Source organism: Balaenoptera borealis, assembly GCF_965194805.1.
Source record: "Balaenoptera borealis genome assembly, chromosome: 15".
In the NCBI taxonomy this organism is placed as follows: domain Eukaryota; kingdom Metazoa; phylum Chordata; class Mammalia; order Artiodactyla; family Balaenopteridae; genus Balaenoptera; species Balaenoptera borealis.
In genome coordinates, this window is record NC_138871.1 from 74,265,384 (window position 1) to 74,287,544 (window position 22,161).

Genomic DNA, 22,161 nt, shown 5'->3' on the forward strand with positions numbered 1-22,161 from the left:
TCCAATGCGGGGGAAGCTTCACTCGCAGATCCATACAATGATGGAGGAGGGAATGAGGGCCAAGGTCTGAGGTCTCCCAGTCAGTGCTGCCTTGGCCAGAAAACTGCTGTTGTGTCACATCTTACAATAGGGACATGGCTAGCTGCCCCCTCCCTCCTGAAGTGGGGAAGCAAGTACTGTGGAAATCTGGGTACCACTGGGAGCTTATAGGAAAGAATGTTTTTCATCATCCAGAATCTCAAAGCCTGGCCTGTCTGTGGAGATGGTGAGACATTTAGGCTGTATCTGTATTTTACTTCATTCCTTTATGATTAAGTTGCCAATGGTGTTGTCTTGACTCTGATCAAGGAGATCTCCCGGCTTGCTCTTCTGCCAGGAGGGGCCCCAGGAGCTCAGATTGACTCAAGAGCAGCAGAGACCGAAGCCTCTGCTGTTGGAGCACCTAGCGAGCCTGGGTCAGCATCCTTAATTCCAGGCCAAGTTATGGCTAACTCAGCCTGCTTCTCATTGCAGCCTGAAGAGTAATTGATGCATCACGGAAACTTCTGGAAAATATTCTGATCAGGGAAAATTGATTTTATATTTACTAATGTGAAATCTTAGTAAGTGAAGCATCACAATCATCGTTGTGGGAACCTTTAAAAATGACAGGATTTCCTTTTTTGTGTGTCTATAACCAGGGAAGTCCCAGGGATGGGACTTAGTTGAAAATGCTTCTGCATGTTGAGGGAGCTGGGCTGGTCCATGACTATATGAGAAGAGGCTCCTTTGGGAACAAGTGTGAACTGGGTTTCAGAACTCTTCCCTGAATTGGGGTTGGCGTAACTCTGTCATTTCTGTTGAGGCCAGGAATTGATTATTCTTCCATTGCTCTACCTTCCATGTCTTTTCTCTCTGAGGACAAGGCAGAGACCAGGTCTCTGCCTCTCCCTCCTTCCCATCTTCCCATAAAGCTCCCCATTCATCAGAGTCTTTTGTGGTCCTTACTTGTTCACTAATAAATGCTTATTCCTCTCTGAAAACAACCAGCTGTCTTTAGCCATCAGTAGCTCCTCCCCTCACCCCGCCCCCCCATCACTATCACTGTCTTTGTTCTTTGGATGCCAAGTCCCCAGACAGGAGACATAAGTGGGTAGGATGATGTTTGGGGCTTAGAGGTTCTATCCTTTCACAAGAAAAGGCTGGGTTAGCATCCAAAAACCTTTCTCTTGAGGGACTGGTCTTCTGCTCCCAGCTGCCCTCTGGGAAGATGGGCAATGATGCTATTGACAGCATCCTGTCAGGGGTCACTGGGAAAGAACAAGCAAGGCCACTCTCCATCATGCTGAATCCAATTTGGTCATCCAGAAGGCATTCCCTGAGGGGTCAACATGTGCCAGGCCTTGGGCTTCGTGGCCATGAACCTGCTGTGCTTCCTATTCTCAGGATCTCAACCTCTTGAACAAGACAAGTTACCCACTGGGAAAACTGCCTTATCTAAGACCTGGGATTAGTGTCTGCCACAAATACTTCACAGCAAGGAATCCATACCTGTTTTGATGATAATTAAATGAAGGAAGTGCCAAATGGCTACTAGGAAGGAATTTCCAGGAGGAAAAGTGCTCTGAGATCTGGGGAAGTCAACAGAGGATGTTTGGCAATGGTTCGGGTAGCCCTGCAAGACCTGCAGGGGTTGAGCAGACAGAGAAGAGCAGGAGAGGCTTCCGGGCAAGAGACTGGCCCCAAGGCTGGGAGGAACAGGGCAGAACAGAAATGGAGCTGAATATATATAGATATTTCTTTTAAAAACTTTTTTAAAATACTTTTTAAAATATTTTCTTTTCCTCATTTTACTCTTTCATCCCATTTTTGCCACTGCCCCCCGCCCTCCCCCCACTCTCTGATTTCCTCTTTGATACTATGTTTTTTTAAAACAGGCTGGGGACATGCTGCATTTTGAAGCCTCTCCTGCCTGCCAAGTTGTCCTCCCAAGTCCTCTAAGCTCCACATGCAGCCAGAGTAACTTGAGGATGAAGCTCATTAATAATGTGCATGGGAAATCACATCCTCTGTAGGAGGCTGGGAGGTGGGGGCTCTGCCCCTGTCATCGAGCTTTCAGAAATGGCAGCTCACCAATGGGACACCCTGGCCCTACAGCCTGAAGGGCTGGAGCCGTCCACACAGGTGACCTGGGGGGAGATTTCTTGGGTGAAATTTCTCCATCCAAGTGGGGCCTCAACTAGAGGAGCTTGGTCTCCCTAAGAATAGTTGCTTCCTTGCCCAGCATCTTTGTGGACATTTCCAGTTGGGGGAGGGGGATTTCCAATGGCATGTCACTTAGCATGAGTACACCCATTAGTTACAATTAAACAGGCTGCTGCAATGATGACAAATAAATTTAGCACCAAAAGGATTGTGTAGGTATTCAGAGCCAGAAGAACAGTCTTCAGATGACAAATTAGCCAGGCTTTCCTGCTCTGGAGGGGCTCAGGGGAGGCAGGTCTTCTCCCAGGTGGATGTCCTCACATTCTCAAAGGGTGATGCTTCCTGAGAGCAGATTCATCTTGAGTCTATTTCAGGCAACACCCTCAAGCCCTGGGACCCTAGGAGCATCTCCTTTCTTTTTCTAATATTTGCGAGCCATTTTCTTCCCCCTGCTTCACCCTGAATGCATTTGCATCATCCGTCTCTGGCTTCCTTCTAGGAGGCGAAGAGGCCTGCTGTTCACAGCAGGCTTTCCCTGTGATCAGCCACCATCAGCGCCCATGCTCCTGCAGGATCCCAAGGAAGAGCACACGTCGACACCTCAGCCCTTCAGCTGGAAACCTTTGGGTGGTCTCCCCGGACAGCCATCATCAGGTGAAGCCTAATCCCGCTTTGTGTGCTCGTGGTTCATATATCACGGACACCAGCCGGGCTATTTTCTTTTATGTTTCAAAAGGCTGTGCTATTGTGTCTTTGATATCCCCTAGGCCCCAAGTAGGCAGTGTTTCGCTAGACTTCTTGAAATATGGGCACAAAATTTTCAGGGGAAGGAGGGGCATCAAAATCTTAACATAGAAATAAATTGGGAGAGGAATGATGGATGACGGGAAGGTTCCCTGAGCAGACTACAGGGAATCAAGAGGAAAGACCATTATTTATAATAATAAGAGTCAATACAGAATGAGCGTGGCTATGTGTTAGTCATTGTGTTGGTCCTTTGCATGAGGGCAGCATGGGGTGATGGTTAAGAGCATGACTGTCATTCAGTGCTTGACTGCCTGGCTTTGAATCTTAGCTTTGCTGCTAGCTAGTGGGGTGACCTTAAGCAAGTAGCTTACCTTTCCTGTGCTTTAGATGCCCCACTGGTAAAATGGGGGCTAATAGTATTACCTACCTCCTAGGATCCTTGTGACAACTAAGTGAGATGATTTATGTAAAGCGTACAGAATAGGATCTGTATCTCGTGAAGGTTAGTGAATTCTATCACCTGAGCATTTTCCCATCTTTAGGCATTATTATCTTCACAATGTTGCTATAATCACGCACCCATGTATTTACTTAATATTTAAAGACTTCGTAAAACTTAAAAAAAGTATGAATATAACATACTGAAAAGTGCACAAATCATAGGTGCATAGATCAATAAATTATCATGAAATGTCAAGAAACAGACCAGGGTAAGGGCCTCGGGCACCCTTCTCATGCTCCCCTACTGCTTCTCCAGAGGTACCCCTATTCTGACTCTCACACTCTGTCATTTAGTTTGCACATTATACATATGGGATCAGTGTGTATGTTTTTATGTATGTCTGATTTATATAATCCAGTTTCGTGTTTGAAAGCATAGCTCTGTGGTTACATATAGCTGGGGTTCATTTATTTTCCTTGCTGTGTGGTATCCCATTGCATGAATACAGCACCATTATGTATTTATTCTGCTGTTAATATTTATTTATTTATTCTGTGGTTTATGGACCTTTGTGTTGTTTCCAGTTTCTGGCTATTACAAATAATGGTAGTATTAACATTTTTATACATACTTATTAAAGCACATGTATGCTGACCGTATATTTAGGAGTGTAATTGCTGGGTTATGAGATGTGACATTCAACTGTAGGAGGTAGTGTCAAATAGGTTTTCCAGTGGTTGTACTATTTCATTATTTTGTGATCTTTTTATTGATTTGTAGAAATTCTTTATATATTCTGGATACAAACCCTTTGTCAGTAACATGTATTACAAATACCTTTCACACTCTGTGTAAACTTAGTTTAAATTTTAGATTTATCTTAAGTAGTAATATTTGTGAAATTGAGTTTGATATTACTTTTTACTGAAAGATATATGTATATTAGATAAAAGTTTGCCCTGCTCCGACTAAAATTATTTCCTCTACTCCTGATGGCATGCCTTATCATCCTTTAGGAAAGCTCCATTATCTCATTATTAAATGAGATAAAAGAACCTCTTTGGTAGGTACCATTGTTACCCCTGTTTTCTAGGTTTGGCATTAGAGGCACTGAGAGGTTTCATAATTTACCCAAAGACACAGCTGACATGAGGACCAGGTGTAGTTGCTTCCAGAACTCCTATTTCTTCTGTCATGTCACTGGTCAGCAGGCTATTTTATCATCTGTTGTATACTCTGGATCCTTGAGAGACCCTCTGCATCCCTACAGAAACTTGAATGTAGTGAGGTCCTCAGTAAACATTTGGGGGTGGATGGATGGATGGATGGATGGATGGATGGATGGATGGATGGATGAGTTGGTGGATGGATGGATGGATGGATGGATGGATGGATGGATGGATGGATGGATGAGTTGGTAGATGGATGGATGAATGGATGGATGGATGAATGGGAGGATGGATGAATGGAAGGATGGATGACGTGGAGAGTCAGTGTTTTCACAAAAGCTTGCTGCCCAGGGAGGAGCCCATTCTCAGGCCAGGGCCAGGGTGTCTACAGCGTGGACCATGACCCCACAGCAACCCTGCCATGGCCCTTCTCTCCTCAGTGGCCTGAAGGTAGAGAGATAGGAACAGAACTGGAGCTGAGGTGGGGAAATGGCAGTCCCAGCCTTGCCCTTGCTGGGGAGAGGTGTGATCTCATGTTCATCAGTGCAGGGGCTGTTTTAGGAACTCTTGCTTGCAGAGGAAGCAGACACTAGTGGTCTGCCTACTCTGATGAATTGTTAAACCAGCTCTGTCTACATGTCAGGACCAGGCTTGGGATGTGGGCTGTCCTTTGGGATGCCTTACATACCATGGATGGGGGGCCATTCTCTGCTCTCTCTCTGGGAAGACAATGGGCAGATTCAAAGATCAGTTCCCATGTTGTTGAGACCCACTGTGTTTGATCTTGCCTCACTCATGCTTTCATTTTGCGCAGTGGAACTTGCCCTTGTTCACTTGAACATTTTCTAGCTCTGTCCCAGGAGCTGATCTGGGTGTTGCTGTAGAAAGGATGGTAAATTGGATTCTGTCTAAAGAGCACAGATGAGGACCCCACAGGGAGAGCTCTGCTAGAGATTGGGATGGGGTGATTTTGAGCGTCACTGTTCCTGGCTTTAACTCTCTCTTGAGGCATTTGTTGAAACTTTGTTCATGCTACGTAGCTACCAGAACCTTTTCCCATTCTGAGTGCTGGTGACATGCTGTTCTGGACCCTTCCTGAACACTTGCCTGGGAAAGTGCTTGTTGTATTTAATAAATTGCATTGATTTATTGCCTTTATTGATCTGCTGACGCTCTCTGTATTATCAGAGGTGATGGCCTTCTTAGGAAAACATGGAAGGCCTCTTCATTAGCATTCATTTTTCTATGAGGCTTTGGAGGGTGAAATACCAAGATGCACAGTGTTCATTCTGGTGATATATTGAGCACCGTCAGGGTGAAAAATGGCTTCGGTATAAATCAGGTGGAAGGAAGGAACCGAGGCCATTTGCCATAGGCTTGCAGGAGTTTTTGTGATGAAATGACGAGGCTACTTTCCTTTCCTTCGGTGATGACAAGCTCCTCTCTTAATTTTCCACGAGGGAGTAGCAGCAGGCTGAAGGGGGTCTTTGGGGAGAAGCATACCTCCACAGGCAGACCAGTCTATGATGTTTTAGCGTATCCCACTTAAGGCTTGTGCTGTGACAGCAGGTAAATCACTTGGCACTTCTGTGCCTGTGCTTCTTGTCTGTGTTCGTTTGTGCCCTGACCTTCACAGCGACAAGCTTTCTTTCTATCCCTCTGCTTCCTGCCCCAGATCCAGCCCCAGTCTGAGACTGGCTCTGAGGCTTCCTGTATGCAGCAGGCCCTGAGTTTCAGGGAGAAGCCCAGAAGAACCCGAGAGAGATGCCAAGAACCTAAGGGGGCGTTGATCCTTGACCCTTCCACCACCTTCCTAGGACCCGCCTTAGGCTTCTTTCTTCTTCCAGGAGAAGCCTCGTAGAGTCTGGTACCTGCCTTCACCTCCTTACAGAGGATGCTGTGGGCTTAGGAACCCAATCTCTGGAAGCTTTAGATCCTGACAACTGTAGATCCTTCTGCCTTCCTCGTGGATGTGTCTGTTGAGCACTCAAATCTCTGTGGATCTTTTGCACATCTGGCCAGAACCACTTCCCTCTTTTTGTACACTTACAGAGGAGAACATGCTTCCACTCCAGGGGACCTCAGGCCAGCATCTATGGGGACCAGAGACAGTTCTGAGTTTGAATATAGTCCCAAGCTGTGTGACCTTGGGCAGATTACTTAATTTCTCTGAGCTTCAGGTCCCTTATTTGCATGAGGAGGTTAATAATGCCAAACTCAAAAGATTATTGCAAGGACTAAATGAGTTAGTGTTTGCCAAGTGCTTACCGTGTCGGACACATAATGCCAGTGCAAACAATGTCAGCTATCATTATTAGCGAAGTTTCTCTAAATGCGCATTAGTTTCTCTAAACACGCACTCAAAGCTGTGGCCAGCTATGTGCCCTGTTAACTGTAGGCTCTGAGGATAAAATTGTGAGTGAAACTGACACATCCCTACCTGCAAGGAGCTTACTGTTCAGTCGATGAGACTGGCAGTGAAACGGACAATGAAAATGAGAAGTAATACGGGTGGTGGAGGGGTGGTTATCACCAATCATAATATGAGCATATAGGAGGGGCCTCTAATACAGTCTAAGATCTGGTACCAGCCCTCCCCAGGCTGAGCGGAGCCGCTAGAAACTGACCAGGACAGGAAAGGCTAAGGAGTAAAGGCAGTGTTGGAAGCCTTCTGTTTATAGATAAGCAATCATTTGTAAAATCTCCAACCGTGGGCTTCCCTGGTGGCGCAGTGGTTAAGAATCCGCCTGCCAATGCAGGGGACACAGGTTCGAGCCCTGGTCCGGGAAGATCCCACATGCTGCAGAGCAACTAAGCCCTTGTGCCACAACTACTGAGCCTGCGCTCTAGAGCCCGCGAGCCACAACTACTGAGCCCGTGTGCCCAGATCCCGTGTTCCACAAGAGAAGCCACCACAATGAGAAGCCTGCACACTACAAGGAAGAGTAATCCCTGCTCACCGCAACTAGAGAGAAAGCCCACGCGCAGCAACAAAGACCCAACGCAGCCAAAAATAAATAAAAATAAAATAACTTTATTAAAAAAAAAAAAAATCTCCAACCCCCTTCAACTCTGGCCAACCCCAGCAAGGAAAATCCTTCCACTACCACGATGTCACTTTGTCCTTTAAAAATGGTACATGATCAACCTGATTTCTCTTGGCGATTGTTTATAATATCAATACTTGCCCTATATCTTTCTTCCCTGTTGGAATGGGCGCCCCCTACAGGCAGGGCTCAGGGCTGTCAGTTACATCCGTAGCACTCAGCACAGGGTGTGATACTTTTTCATGCTCAGTGATATTAATAAATTAAGTGAGATGGAGCAGACACTGAGATTTGCTGCACCCTGCCTTTCAGAAATGCCCGAGGGCTCTGTGTATCTCACTCCTTTTCCCTCCTTCCCACAAGCTGGTGGCTGGCTCACAGTGGGGAGGCTCTGGGCCCTTCCCACCACCAGCGTTGGAGCTTGAGCCGGGAGCTGTATTCATCACAGCACAGTAGCAGCCAGCACCGCACTCCCAAAGCTGGTTTTGGCCCCCTTGCTCTGGCAGTGGGCTCCTCGCTGCTCAAGGCTGCCTGTACTTCGTATCTGATCATCGATGCTGCCATTATCTTTGGAGGAAATGCTGCCCAGTGATATCACACACTGAATCGACTAAAAGCAGAACTTTGAACTCATCGGTTTGGAGAGGTCTCCGCAGAGTGGAGACCTTTAATGCGGTCCCGATGCCTGCCGGAAACTCCCTCTGCAGCTCAGAAGCAGCTCCGTTGCAGGGCCAGAATATCCCACATTCTTACAGATTGGCTGGGGCAGGAGCCATACGATGTATTTATCTACAATGAGGTCACCTTCTTCAACCTACCCCCACCTCAACTTTTGTTTTCAGCTCACTTCAAACAGAAAGACCTCCAGATTTTCTCTGCTTTTTCTGTTTTTGTTTTGACTTTGTTTTTTAATCCAGTGCTTACCATCGTTGTTCTTTCTTTGTAGAGAAAACCCCCAGCAGATGGATATTTGTATCCATTTCAATCTTCCCAGCCCTCCCCTAGGTGGGAGGTGAAGGTATGTGAGCTGGTCTCTTAACTCAGAAATGAGACTAGGAAAAGGAGGAGTTCAGGAGGTGTGTGATCAAAGGCTGGGCTTATGCTATGGACACCTGGGGATTCAGGAGGCCTAAGGGAGACACGTGTGGCCTAGAAAGGCCAGGGAAGACTCCGTCAAGGAAGTGAGACTGAAGTTGGGTCTGGAGGAGGAAAGAAGGATTTGAAGAGGGCTGGGATGGGGGTACTTTGCAATGGGAAGGGGAGAGGCCGCTTGATAAAGCACAGAGCTGATGATGAGCGTGTAAGCTCAAGGAGAAGGAACAGGCACTGTCAGAGGTATAGGCGGGCAGACTGGCTAAGTGCGACGGTCAGAGAGCAGAGTATGTATGCCGAGTATGATGGTAAATTTAGGTGTCGTCCTGGCTAAGCTATGGTGCCCAATTGTTTGGTCAAACACCGGTGTAGATGTTACTGTGAAGGTGTTTTTAGATGTGATAAGCATTTAAATCAGTAGGCTCTGAGTAAAGCACATTACTGTCCATAATGTGGGTGGGCCTCACTTAATCAGTTAAGGCCTTAAGCTCAGAGACCAAGGTTTTCAGAAGAAGGGATTCTCCTCAAGACTGTCACATTGACAGCCTGCCTGTGTTCCCAGCCTGCTGCCCTGCAGAATTCAAGACTGAAGCATCCACTCTTAATTATCAGCCTACTAGCCTGCCTTATGGATTTCAGACTGGCCAACCCTCACAATGCCATGAACCAATTCCTTAAAATAAATCTCTCCATATACCTACTTAGATCCTTTTATTTCTCTGGAGCACCCTGGCTACCACTCTGAGCAGAGCTGGGGCTTTGCTGAATGATCATGGTCCGAGGGCAGCTTTTGAGAGCCAGGCTCCCTTTGCAGGGTATTAGAGGACTGGACATTGAGTCAAATTCTGCAGTCAAGTCCCATGCCCATGAGACTGCCCAGAGGGTCTCATGCAAAGGGAATCCCAGGGACTCTTTATTTTATTTATTTATTTATAAAATAAATAAATTTATTTATTTATTTATTTTTGGCTGTGTTGGGTCTTCGTTGCTGCACACAGGCTTTCTCTAATTGTGGCGAACGGGGGCTACTCTTTGTTGCTGTGCGCGGGCTTCTCATTGTGGTGACTTCTCTTGTTGCGGAGCATGGGCTCTAGGCACGCGGGCTTCAGTAGTTGCAGCACACGGACTCAGTAGTTGTGGCTCGCGGGCTCTAGAGCACAGACTCAGTAGTTGTGGCACACGGGATCTTTCCAGACCAGGACTTGAACCCATGTCCCCAGCACTGGCAGGCAGATTCTCAACCACTGCGCCACCAGGGAAGCCCCCGCAGGGACTCTTTAAATTGGACCCTCCATGCAGAAGCGTGACTAGACTGTTGGGTGGAGCCTGGCTCACTCCCAATTTTTTCACTTCTTGCATGGAGTTGGTTTTAATTGACAAGAAGTCCCTCTAACCAGTGGACATTTTCTTGTTAAACCCGGTGCTCTTGCATTCTCTTATGCAGCAAAAAGATTGCTTTTTTTGGCAAGGACGCCTTGGATTTTTCTGAGCTAGTTGTGTGAGAAACATCCCTCCTGCAGGCCACTGTGCAAGTGAGTCCCCGCAGAAACGTGCCCAAGCCGTCAGGTGTGGGGAGAAATATCTTTAGTAAGAGTAGGTCATGGAATGAGACTTCCCCACTGCAGCATGTGAGGGCAGAGGGGGTTTCCACAGGACAGTTCTTAAGAATCACTGTAAAAATGCATGACTCCATCTGTCTCCTCTCTCTTCTTTGGCTTCAGATGACCTGAGCCATTAAAATATTCCCCAGCGAGAGACCCTAGGCACCAGAAGAAGTGATGAACAGATTTTCAGTTTGGCCCCAATTTGCATGAATTTTTTTTGGCAGTTGAAATCACTGTCTAAACTGGAGGCTGGAGATGGGTAGTGAGTCTCCCTCATAAGAGGCAGATTCTTGATTGGTCTGTAGAGACTGCTGGTGCTCTGGGCACGGGGCTCTAACCTCGGCTTCTGGAGAGAAGGCAGAGGTGGCAAAGGGGGAGGTGGAGAGGAAATGGATGATCCGAGCAGTCAGGGGGCCAGGGAAGGACTCGGCATCCCCCCTTCCCAGGAGCCAGCTCCACCAGGTCTACCCCCAGAGCAGCTGCCCAGTAACTTCCAAAGGGTGTCCTCCAGGGGGCATCTCCTCTTCCGTGGGGTGGACTGATTTCTTCTGATGAAGGGCTGCCTTATGATTTCTCACGATTACAGGATATTGGGGACCTCAGACAGAGCCTGGGGACTCTGCTGCCCTGGGAACTGGAATGTGGCCCTTCAGGGTGAGCTGCACTATTTCTGTTGAGGAGGAGTTCAGAGGAGGCCAGAGGATGTGTGTTGAGGCTCCACGTGTTGATAATTTAGGATGTCTTGAGTGGTGGTGGTGGTGGTGGTGCTGTGGGCAATGGTGCTTTGGAGGAATCATAATAATGATAATAATAAAAATAACGGCAAATAATAATAGCAGACATTTATTGAGTGCTTATTCTGTCCCAGGCACTGACCTAAGACTTTATTCATAATTAGATATTTAATTGCCATAGCAACCCTATGAAGTGCTCTCGTTAGTCCCACTTTCAGATGGGGAGAGATGTTAAGAAACTGCGCAGCTACCTAGCCAGTGGGTGGTGGTACCGCCAGCTTGGGACCCAGGCGGTCTGGTTTAGAGCATCCCTGCTCGTGCTAACATTCTCCCTAAGCTGCCTCTTGGCCTTGATACTGTGTCCTTTTCTCCAGCCTAAAGTGCAGGCCAAGCCCCCCTAGCAGTCCTTTATATGCCAGCATGGACCTCCCAGGAGGCTGCTGCAGCCCCGTGTCAAGGACCTTCCAACTCAGAAGGGTGTTTCTCTGGAGCCTTATTCAAACCTTTCATCCTGCCCAAACCCCCTCCAGCCTCCCTCCTCTTGCCAAGTCAGATCCTGCCTCCTGCCCTTGGAGGCTTCAGCTCTGTCGCCCCCAAACCCCCCCAGAGACGGTGTGGGGAGGGCCACCTCCTCCTAGGACAAGTGCTCTTTGGGAAAAATTTCAGTTTGATCTGGCGAGGACACTGGCTTCACAGTAGAAATAGCAATATAACCCTCAAGTCTAGATGAAAAAATATTCTAGTCCCATAGGTGGGTGGGATGTCCACGTCCCCTGGGAGGACCTGGATGGAAAGGCCAGTTCAGAGTGCCCATCTCGACTCTTCCCTGAAGCCTTGTGAGGGCAAACCCACCCCTGGGGCCTGGGCCTTGCTTGAAGTCCCTACGACGGGGCAGAGAAAGAAAGGGCCAACAACTCTGGTCTGGGCGAGAAGAAAGAACAGTGGGGAGAGGATGGTGAGAGTGGTGCGGGTCAGGGCCAGGGCAGGAAACTAGCCAGGGGCCTCTGCTGTGTCCCTGGGGAAGCAGGGCTTCCACATGGAGCTGTGGCCTTGCTCAGTGAGTGTAGGACCCACCCCACAGAGGCCCATCATTAAAGTGGTGTTGACCAGAGAGAATTAAAGTATAAAAATGATAAGACCAGCTCCTAATTAGAGCCCGCTGGGCTCCAGGCAGGGCCTGCGGGCAGTTTTCGGGAAAGGTCTGCAGGATCTCAGCACGTGGGCTGCAGGCACCGCTCAGCCCTGTCATCTTACACGTGGGAAAGCTGAGGTTGTGGACAGGAAAGTTGCTCCTGCCGGGTCTCAGGGGACCTGAACCCCAAGCCAGGGGTCCTTCCACCTCAGCTCAGGCTTCTCTAAGGGCTTCACACGGAAAGAATCTACCTACACGGGGATGCTGCATGGCTGGGGCTTATGATAGCATTCAGTCGTTCACTCGGTCATTCATTTGTTCAACAAATATTTATAGAGTGCCTTCCACGGGCCAGAGACTGTTTTGGACACAGGATAGAGCTGAGAACAAAACCAGAAAAACAATCCTCCCCTCATAGAGTTATTATTCGTAGAATTTTTTTGGTGGGGGGAGACATAAACACACATTAAATAAATATCGTGTCAGAACGTGGTAAGAACAGTGGAGAAAAATGTGGAAAGGAGGGTGCAGGGTGCCTCCGTGGGCTGTCTCTGGCCAGAGAGCGGCAGGAGGCCTTGGACAGTAGGAAGGGCCGTAGCCAGGGTCCCACCTCAGCAACACCCCTCACAACAGCATCCCCACCGCCCCCCTGTGAAGCGGGAGGAGGATGGAGCTGGGGATCGTAATTCACAAGACCACTGAGAGGTGCCCAAGAGGCAGGGTCCCAGGGGCCAGGACTGCTGTGGCGTGAGCCGGCGAGGTCAGGGCAAGCGTCCAGACAGACGGAAGGCCGGGCTGAGCATTGAGGACGTGGCCTTGGGGGAAATTAGGAAGGGCAGAAGGAAGGCCGAAGTAGACTGTCCTGGCTGGCTGGGGAGAAGCACGTGGGAGAGGAGGAAGAAAGGGATGAGACTGGAGGTGAAGTGGAGAAGCAGCCTTGGGAGGCGATGAAGAATGGATTAAGCAGGCTTTACCTCTCGGGCATGGAGAGCTCCTTGTGGTTTACAGCTGGGGGAGGACATCAGGAAGGAGACACTTTATAAAGGTCCCTCTGGCAGGTGCAGGAGAGTTGTGCTGGAACAAGAAGTCATCGGCGATCTAGGGCAGTGACTGTGGGATGCAGAGAGGGGAGGGACGCAGAGAGGCAGGAAGGACCACAGGACTTGATGCCTAAATTCCAACTTCCTCAATCCGATGCTGTTTTGGCGGAACCCGCAGGCTCTTTTTTCCCCCGCTCTGTGCATGTGGCGACTTTCCAGGATGGGGAGAGGAGACCTGAGTGCCCGGGGAATCGCTCCAGATGTTGAATCTCATGCTCTGACTGCCGTACCCCTCCCAGTCTCTGCTTCTATCTCTGCCTCCCTGAGTCTGGCTTGGACTTGGCCAGCCCAGATCAGGCAGACCTTGGGGGACACTCGGCAGGAAAATCTGGGGTCAGTCCAGGGCTAGAGGAGATGCATACGATCTATTCCTGGAAAACCAGCAAGGAAAGGGGTTTGGGGGCCCTTCATGTGCTGAGTCTAGGTACAGTGCAGCAAAGAAGCCGCAGGGCAGGTCCGGGTCCCTGCCAATCAACGGGCACAGCTTGGGGAGTTTGGGGCACCGGGGACCACCCTGAGGATCTGACTGGTCTGGGTCCCTTGGCTTGTTGCAGCCTGGCAGGGGCCCTTAAAACTTGGGGGTGGACAAGACCTGACCCAGTGCTCAGTGTTCCTGTCACAGGAGTCACCGCCTCCAGCTTGGGCCCGGCACTGGGTCTGGGAGGGGAATCTTGCTGTGGTTCCAAACTTACTAAATGCCCCTGGTGGAATCCAGACATGTATTCCCAAAGCCACCTCTGAGCAGACCTGGGTTGCCTGTGACGGGGACTCTGGGGACAGCCAGGGTGCTAAAGGAACATCCCATGCCTGCCAGAGCCATGGCTGCTGTTTGAGGGGTAGCTGCTGAGGCCTCTGGACTAAGCTTGGCTGGGAAGGCACGAAGAGGGAACCTAGGCTCATGTGACAGGGAGAGTAGCCAGGTGGGGACACCAGATGAGAAACTGGAGACTCAAGATGAGAAGGACCCCCATTTAGTGCAGCACAGGGGCTAGAATCCTGCCCGCACTCTCCTAGCCCACGGCCTCCTCCTTGACTCCCTGGGGTCTTGAGTGAACTGCAAGCTCGCAGAGGCAGGCACGGGGCCACTGAGTCTGAGGGCCAGCAACCTGAGGCTGGGGCTCTGAACTGACTCAGCCAGGCGGCTTTGCTGGGCCATGGTTGGCTTCCCCGCCCTCTCTGTGCAGACTGAGGTGGGTGTGTACTTTGTACTTAATTACAGTGCTCATAACCAGAGAGGAGCTGCTGGGAAGCACATGTCATTTTGTTTGGGGATAATACACAGGAAGGCTGGAAAATATCTATTAGATCATCCTGTACTGCCTCTGCCACAGCTGGCATGATTGGTATCAGATCACTCGCGCTTTCTCCTGCCTGTGACTCAGGCGGGGGCTGGGGGCTGGGGGCTGGTCTGGGCCTCCTGAAGGCTGGCAGCCCCACAGCTTTCTCTTGAGCTCTGCTCTCATCTTCCTTGTCTGCCTACTCAGTTTTTCATCCACGGATCTGGTTCTGCCAGCCTTGCTCTCTCATGTCCTCCCAGTGAGCAATGATTCCTCCAGCCCCTGTTTATGGCGACCCCACTCTGTGGCAGGCCTGCCCCTGCTCAGTTCTGGGGGTTCAGACAATGATATGCATCCACTATTCACAGTTAAGAGCAATGTGAGACCTGCCCACGGATAATTCTTTTTTTAAAAATTTTTATTGGAGTAGAGTTGATTGACAACGTTGTGTTAGTCTCAGGTGTACAGCAATGTGAATCAGTTATACATATACATCTATCCACTCTTTTTTTAGATTCTATTCCCATATAGACCATTACAGAGTATTGAGTAGAGTTCCCTGTGCTATACAGTAGGTTCTTATTAGTTATCTATTTTATATATAGTAGTGTGTGTATGGCAATCTCAATCTTCCAATTTATCCCTCCCCACCCCCTTATCCCCTAGTAACCATACGTTTGTTTTCTACATCTGTGACTCTACTTCTGTTTTTTGTTTTTTGCTTTAAGTTTCTTTTCCCAGGTAGGTCATTACAGAGTATTGAGTAGAGTTCCCTGTGCTATACAGCAGGTTCTAATTTATGGCTAAATGTGGGCACACCATGCAAGAAGGACTCCTGTAGGTTAGGGAAGGGAGAGGTCACTCTGTGCTCTGCTCGTTGGGATGCTTCATGGAGGAGACGGCCTTTGAGCTGGGAGAGAGCTCACCAGGTGGAGAAAAACAAGGCACCACACTGGAAACCTGTAGCCCCCTTGTCATCCTATTGCTTAATATCCTTTGTCTTCCCCACATCTTCTTGGTCATAGATTGACTCCCTCTAAATCTGGCCTCTGCCATCTCAATCCTGTATGTCTCTCTCTTCTTCTCCCACCTCTGGCCCGTTTTAGACGCAGCGGGCAGGCCAGTCAAGGCTGAGGCAGATGTGGGAATCTGGTGACCAGAGAGCAAAGGCTGCAGCTGCCACCCGTCTTCAGCTTCCTCATCTGCAAAGTGGGGGGTGAGGGCTAATCCCTATGAACCTTTCAGGTCTGATGTTCTAGGAATTTCTAAAGCAGGGAGCCACTTGGCAGAACCAGGGTCCAGAGGTGGCGGCTTCATGTCTGTTTCTTCCTCTGCCTGACTTCAGCCACCACCACTAGCCTGGCAGCTCCCAGATCTGCATTTTCAGCACAGATTCCCCGCCTGAGCGACAGAAACACATCTCCCGCTGCTCCCTGCCTGTGTCTCCGGAGGTGCCTTAAAATCAGCATGTCCAAAGGGGAAATCGCTATATTTTACACGCCTCTGATTCGCCCTGCTGCTAGGATACATGTGCACAACACATTCACACACTCATGCCCTTCTGATCACGTTACTTTCTTAAAACCACTCCACCAGGATAAAATCCCTGGAGAGCTAGGTGCAGTGGGGCAAAGGTCTTTTGTGACCTTACTGCAGGCGCATCTGTCAAGACTCCACGCCTCCCCAGACACCGGACCCCAGCCAACCCTGACTGCTGAGCACACCTTGAGATTTCACATTTCTGCCTCTTTGCCTGTGTTCTTTCTCTAGTACAGAGCATTGCTCTCATGCCATGTTTTCTTCCTATTCATTCGTTCAAACCCAACTTGCCTATCACCTCTGCGATGAAGCCTTCCCAGACATCACTTGTCCCAGTTGATGAATCATTGCCACTCCCTCTTTTCTATCCTTGACCTTGTGAATACAGCTTTTGTAGCACTTATCACTGAGTTATTATCAGTTTACTGTGGTAAACAGTGGGCACCCCAACTCCCATTCATCTTTGGACTCCAGATATTTCTAGCACGATGCCCAGCACTTATTAAGCGCTAAGGATTTTGTTCTTTAAACAGAACTGAGTCCTAATGACTGCCCTATGGTACTCATAGCTCCTTGACAGCAAAGCTATGCTTAAAGTCAGGAGAACATTTCCAGAGGGCTCTGCAGTGGGGAGCAGCAGTAAGAGTCTGTGTTTTTAGCTCAATGCCTGCCCTGAGTTAGATGTTAGGTGTTTTCTCTTTCTCAGGCTACAGTGAGCCCTTGAGCTGACCCAGAAGTTCTGAGCATTTATCACCTAGTATTGATGACCACATATTCTGCCTTCCCTCCTTATGCCTAGAGATGAAGGAAGAAATACAAGCTCATGTTACAAAGAGTATTTCCTTGGTTTATCAGCTCTCCCTCTCTCAGCTGGCGCTCAGAATGATTTCTTAGTTCTCAGCTTTTCTTCCTCTGATCAAAGTGCCCGAGGCGGTGAGCGCCAGGAGGGGAGCGCAAGCATTTCTGGCTCAGTCTCACGCTCCCCTCTTCTGTGCTGTTTGAAGAACCTGTAGCCCAGAGTTCTCCAATCAGGTGGGTGTGGCCTGGCTGCAGAAGGGTCTCCAAGGGCTTGGCGGGGAGCCCGGATGCCCTGGGATATCTGGGGGGTGGGGTGGGGCAGCTGCCCTACCTCCCCCTGGAGGAGATCAAAGCTGCTTGTGCCCTTCCTTGTCCTCCCTTTCCCATTCTGTTCACTCAATCGCTCTTTTCTCTCCAATGAATTCAATGCAGAAAATCCATGAGCAGGATTTCTCTCTTCAAAGGATCAAATAACCTTTTTTTTTTTACCCCCTTTTTAATTTTTTTCCCAAACTGCAAAAGGAAAACATGCAAACAGACTTAGAGTTAAAGGTGAGAGAAAGAAAGAAAAGTTGCAGCAAAGTAATTTCAACTTGAGAAGTAGAGTGGTTGAAACCCAGAAAAAATGTGCGCTCAGCAATATGGCCCGCTCCTACAAATTAACCCAGAGCACTTGTGTAATTAGCGTGAGGGGTAGGGAACTGAGCAGCTCACAATATCTCTCACCCAGTTTGGAATTAACGTTCACAAAAGAATTTCCTCTTCCTTTCTTGTGAGAGTTGAGAGAGTTGCCCTGTTGGTCTGATATCAGCAGGTGCCTTATGGCTGGAGACACATTTTGGGCTGGGTTTTGCCCCTGAGGAGGTGGTCTTGCGGCTGTACCCTCCTGACTTTCACCTCTGCACATGGCATAACTGGGCCTTCACAGAGTGGGGGTGGAGGCCACTCAGCTCCTCTCCCGGAGAAACGGACCCTGAGGAGCCCCAGATACCAGCTCTCCTTGCCTCTCAGTGCTTCCCACTACCCCCTTTCTGCCCCTGTGCTTCATCTAAACTCTAAGTTTCCTGTTTTTTTTTAAAAAATGTTGGGGTATAGTTGATTTACAATGTTGTGTGAGTTTCAGGTGTACAGCAAAGTGAATCTGTTACACATATACGAATATCTACTCTTTTTTAGATTCTCATACTGAGTGAAGTAAGTCAGACAGAGAAAGACAAATATCATATGATATCACTTATATGTGGAATCTAAAAAAAGGCTACAAATGAACTTATCCACAAAACAGAAATAGAGTCACAGATGTAGAAAATAAACTTATGGTTACCAGGGGGTAAGGGGGGGAGGGATAAATTGGAAGATTGGGATTGACATATACACATAGGGAACTCTACTCAGTACTCTGTAATGGCCTATATGGGAAAAGAATCTAAAAAATGAGTTTCCTGCTTTTGACATGAATGTGGATATTTATCACCTCTTGAGGAACTAAGAGAATTCAGGTCTGTAAAGTGCTTGGAGATCTATTGTTGAAGACTCTGTGGCTGGTGTTGTCACAGGAATCTTTGTGGTGGGGGCATGCTTCATGGGGGTTATGGGAGGGTGGCTAACCATCCTTTCCCTTTTTTCCATAAACTCTTTTGGCATCTAGTGAGGCCAATGGACTTGCTATGGACTGAATGTTTGTGTCTCCCAAATTCATATGCTGAAGCCCTAACCCTCAATGTAATGGTATTTGCAGGTGGGTTTTTGGGAGGTAATTAGATCATGAGGGTGGAGCCCTCACGAATGGGATTAGTGCCCTAAAAAGAAGAGATGTGAGACAGATGATCTCCCTCTGCCATGTGAGGGTACAACAGGAAGGTAGCTATCTGCATGAGTTTCTTCACCAGACACTGACTTGATCTTGAACTTCTGGACTCCAGAACTGTGAGAAATCAATATTTGTTGTTTAAGCCATTTGTTCAGTGGTATTTTGTTACAGTAGCCCAGACTAAGACAGGACTCATTCTCAGAATGTTTTTAAATGCACAAAATAAAATATATAGGATTACAAAGGAAACTAATTATATTGAAATACAGTTATCAAAATATAAATAAAACATGTGTGGTACAGTCATATATGTGCTTCTTTATTAACTCATCAAAAAGCAAGATCTACTTATGGGTTGAATAACTGACATATGTCTGAAATAAATAGTATTTTGAGAAATCTGCAACAATCATAACATACTAAAATATCTGATTTCTACTGTTGACAAATCATAGCATTGCTAAAACTACTGTGGTTTATTGCTCACATTCGTAATTGAGCGAAATGCTATAGTTCAGTTAGAGGTTAGTGAAAATAAAGATAGACATTTTCCCCGTCTAACTTCATTGACCCCCTGACTTCTGTCCATGGGCCTTTGGATGAGTTTCTGCTGATGAATAAATGGGTTTATTAGGAAGATAACTGAACCATTAGTGGCTTCTACTGAATCCTCTGCTTGTGGGGGTTCTTTGTCCCTCTCTGGAGACTGAAGGATTGATTTCTTGGAGTCAGGTGTCATTGAGGGCCATTTTTAAGAAATTGGGGGACCAAGAGGACAGAAATGACAAGAGAAATAACAGTATAATATGTGCATGATAAGAAGTACTGGGTTGTTGGCCTGTGCTGTGAGCAAAGGGGTGAGGACGTGTGCACGGCTGAGGAAGGATGTAGGAGCACATGCTTCCCAGAGGGGAAGCCTGGATGCTTAAGGGGTAAATTGACAAAACGGAGGTGATATGGGGCCTGGCAGGGTGCAAGGCATGGAAGTTGGGGCATCTTGGCAGTTCAAGGTGGTGCCTCTCTGGGCTGCAGGGCAACTGGGAGCTCTCCCTAGCTCAGGATAAGGGACGCAGATTTGTGTTGCAGGCATATTGATTTTCAGATGCACCTGATCACGTGGTTTGAGGTCCTGTTCTTCCATGTGTTCTCCGTGAGCCAGGCTTCAGCGTTATCATGTGCACTTAAAACATTTTCACCCACTGGTCATTGACTTCCTCAGCAGTTCCTCCCAGATTCTCTTAAGCAACAGATTCAGGCTTCATGAACAAACATTTGTAAACCGGTTGCTCATTTGCCATCTATTTAGTGCTGTGATAACTGAAATCATCTCTGAACAGGAAAATATTTTTATCTTTCTTAGTTGCTATTCAGAGGACCCAGGGTGGGCAATTGAACTTCTGTACTTGAGAAAGATAAGATGAGATGCTCTAGGTAATATTTAATTTTACTAAAGAAAAAAATCCCAAAATGACTTTTCCCCTTAAGTTAATAGTTTTTGTCCTTGAAAACAAAGCCCACATGATACAGGTGAATAATACCTCGAAGTCTTTGTTCTCTGGGCTGAGTCTCAGAGCTGAGTGCATTAGACAGGGGGCTAAAACTTGTAGGCAGAGGTATAGAATCCCCAGTCTCTCCCTTTTAACATGAATCCCAGGCAAGTGCCCCTCCGGAACTTAGTGGTGAGAGGTTAGATGAGAATTCCTGTTCTATATTAAAAATTATTAATGTGATCATTTATTTTTTTTGTTTTGTACTAGGTCTTCAAAATTTTATACGTACAGCACATCTCAGTTCAAACTTGCCTCATTTCAAGTGTTTGTGGCCACATGTAGCGAGTAGCTACCATACTGAATAGTGCTTCTCTTCCTTTCTTTCTCTCTCTCTCTGTAATAAAATATAGTTGACATACAATATTATGTTAGTTTCAGGTGTGCTACATAATGATTTGACTTTTGCATACATTATGTAATGATTACTACAATAAGTCTAGTAACCATCTGCATACAAAATTATTGCAATATCATTGATCACATTCCTTATGTTATTACATCCCTGTGACTTACTATATAACTGGAGGTTTGTACCTCTAAGTCCCCTTTGCCTCTTTTCTCCCACCCCATTGCCCACCTCCCTTCTGGCATCCACCTGTGTGCTCTCTGGATCTATGAGTTTGCTTTCATTTTGTTTTGTTTGCCTGTTTGTTCTGTTGGGAGTTCTTCTCTGAGACTTGCTTTTCACCGTGAGCTGTGCCACCCCTTGGCTAATCCGCCGTGGAACTCAGAGGTGTTAGAGGTTGGTGTGTTAGAGCAATTGCTGGGTACAAAGGCGCACTGGGATGCAAAGACGCGGGAAGAAGCCCAGTGGGAGGGAGAGGCACCCGTGACACCAGTCATTCTATACAAAAGAGAGCGAGCTGAGGTTACCATCTCCCGGAGTGTGTGGGAGCTCTGAGACCTGGGAAGGTGCCTTCCTGAAGGCTGCCACACACAGAGCTACACAGAGCACAGGGAAGAGATTTGCTCATCAGGAGACACCATGGGCGAAGCAGCCACGCCCATAATGTCAAGACCTTGGCAAGAAGAGAAGGGAAAAAGCCACTGTCTCCAACTTTCTCTAGAAGCTCCTGGATCATTGCTACTCTTGTATTTGTTTGATAATCCTGTGGTTAATCTATTTGCTTGTATTCCACTGTGTTCCTCAAGTGGGCTAGATGCAGTTTACAAGAACAGTTGGATTATGGCAAGATGACATAAAAATGACAAAAAGTGAGGCACAGGAGATGGAAGAATAGGAAAGATGAATGGAACCAGGTGTGAGGTTGGTTCAAAATACACATCCCTTAATGTCTCACCTATTTGCTAGAGATGGGCTGTATTGATCTGAGTCTAAGCTTTTCAACAGCCAAGGCCAATGAAAGCACAATAAGTGGCATGAGTCACAGCCCAAGAAATAACAGCCAACAGGAGTGGAGTTGGCACACACTCACACTGTGAGGCCAGGATGCGAGGACACAGGTTGAAGCACAGCGGAAGCACACCAGTGACACCAAAATTGTGTCACATCGTCGCAGTGATGTTCCTCCTGGATTCTTCCTTGAAAAGAAACTTCATCAGGCCCCAGCTGCTGACCTCAGCGGCACCTGGCACACATCAGTGTGAGATCCTCCTCCATCTCCCCGCCCACCGAGTGTTTCTCTTTTGTCTCTGTTTAGACCAGGGGCACAACTCCTTGCTGTTCTAGAGAAGCTATTCTGCAGAGCCCACTTGATGCTCTCCAGATACTCAGCTCTCAGATGGTCTGGCTTAATCTGCGTCAATTTAAGGGACTTAGAGCAATGCATTTCCATGGCAGGGACTACTTTGAGTTCACCAGAGCCTGTTTCCTTCCCTCCTGGGCACATGAGTACTTTCCCCAGACTCCTTTGCAGCTGGGCATGGCTTTGACACTGAGCTTGAGCAGAAGTGATGTGTGTCACTTCTGGGCTGA

At 47.8% G+C, this 22,161-nt stretch overlaps 1 protein-coding gene across 2 annotated transcripts in view; it reads left to right on the forward strand.

Moving 5' to 3' along the window:
- LOC309612569 (uncharacterized protein) overlaps positions 1-22,161 on the forward strand; it is a 452,870-nt gene that overhangs the window by 292,612 nt on the left and 138,097 nt on the right. The window lies entirely within an intron of this gene.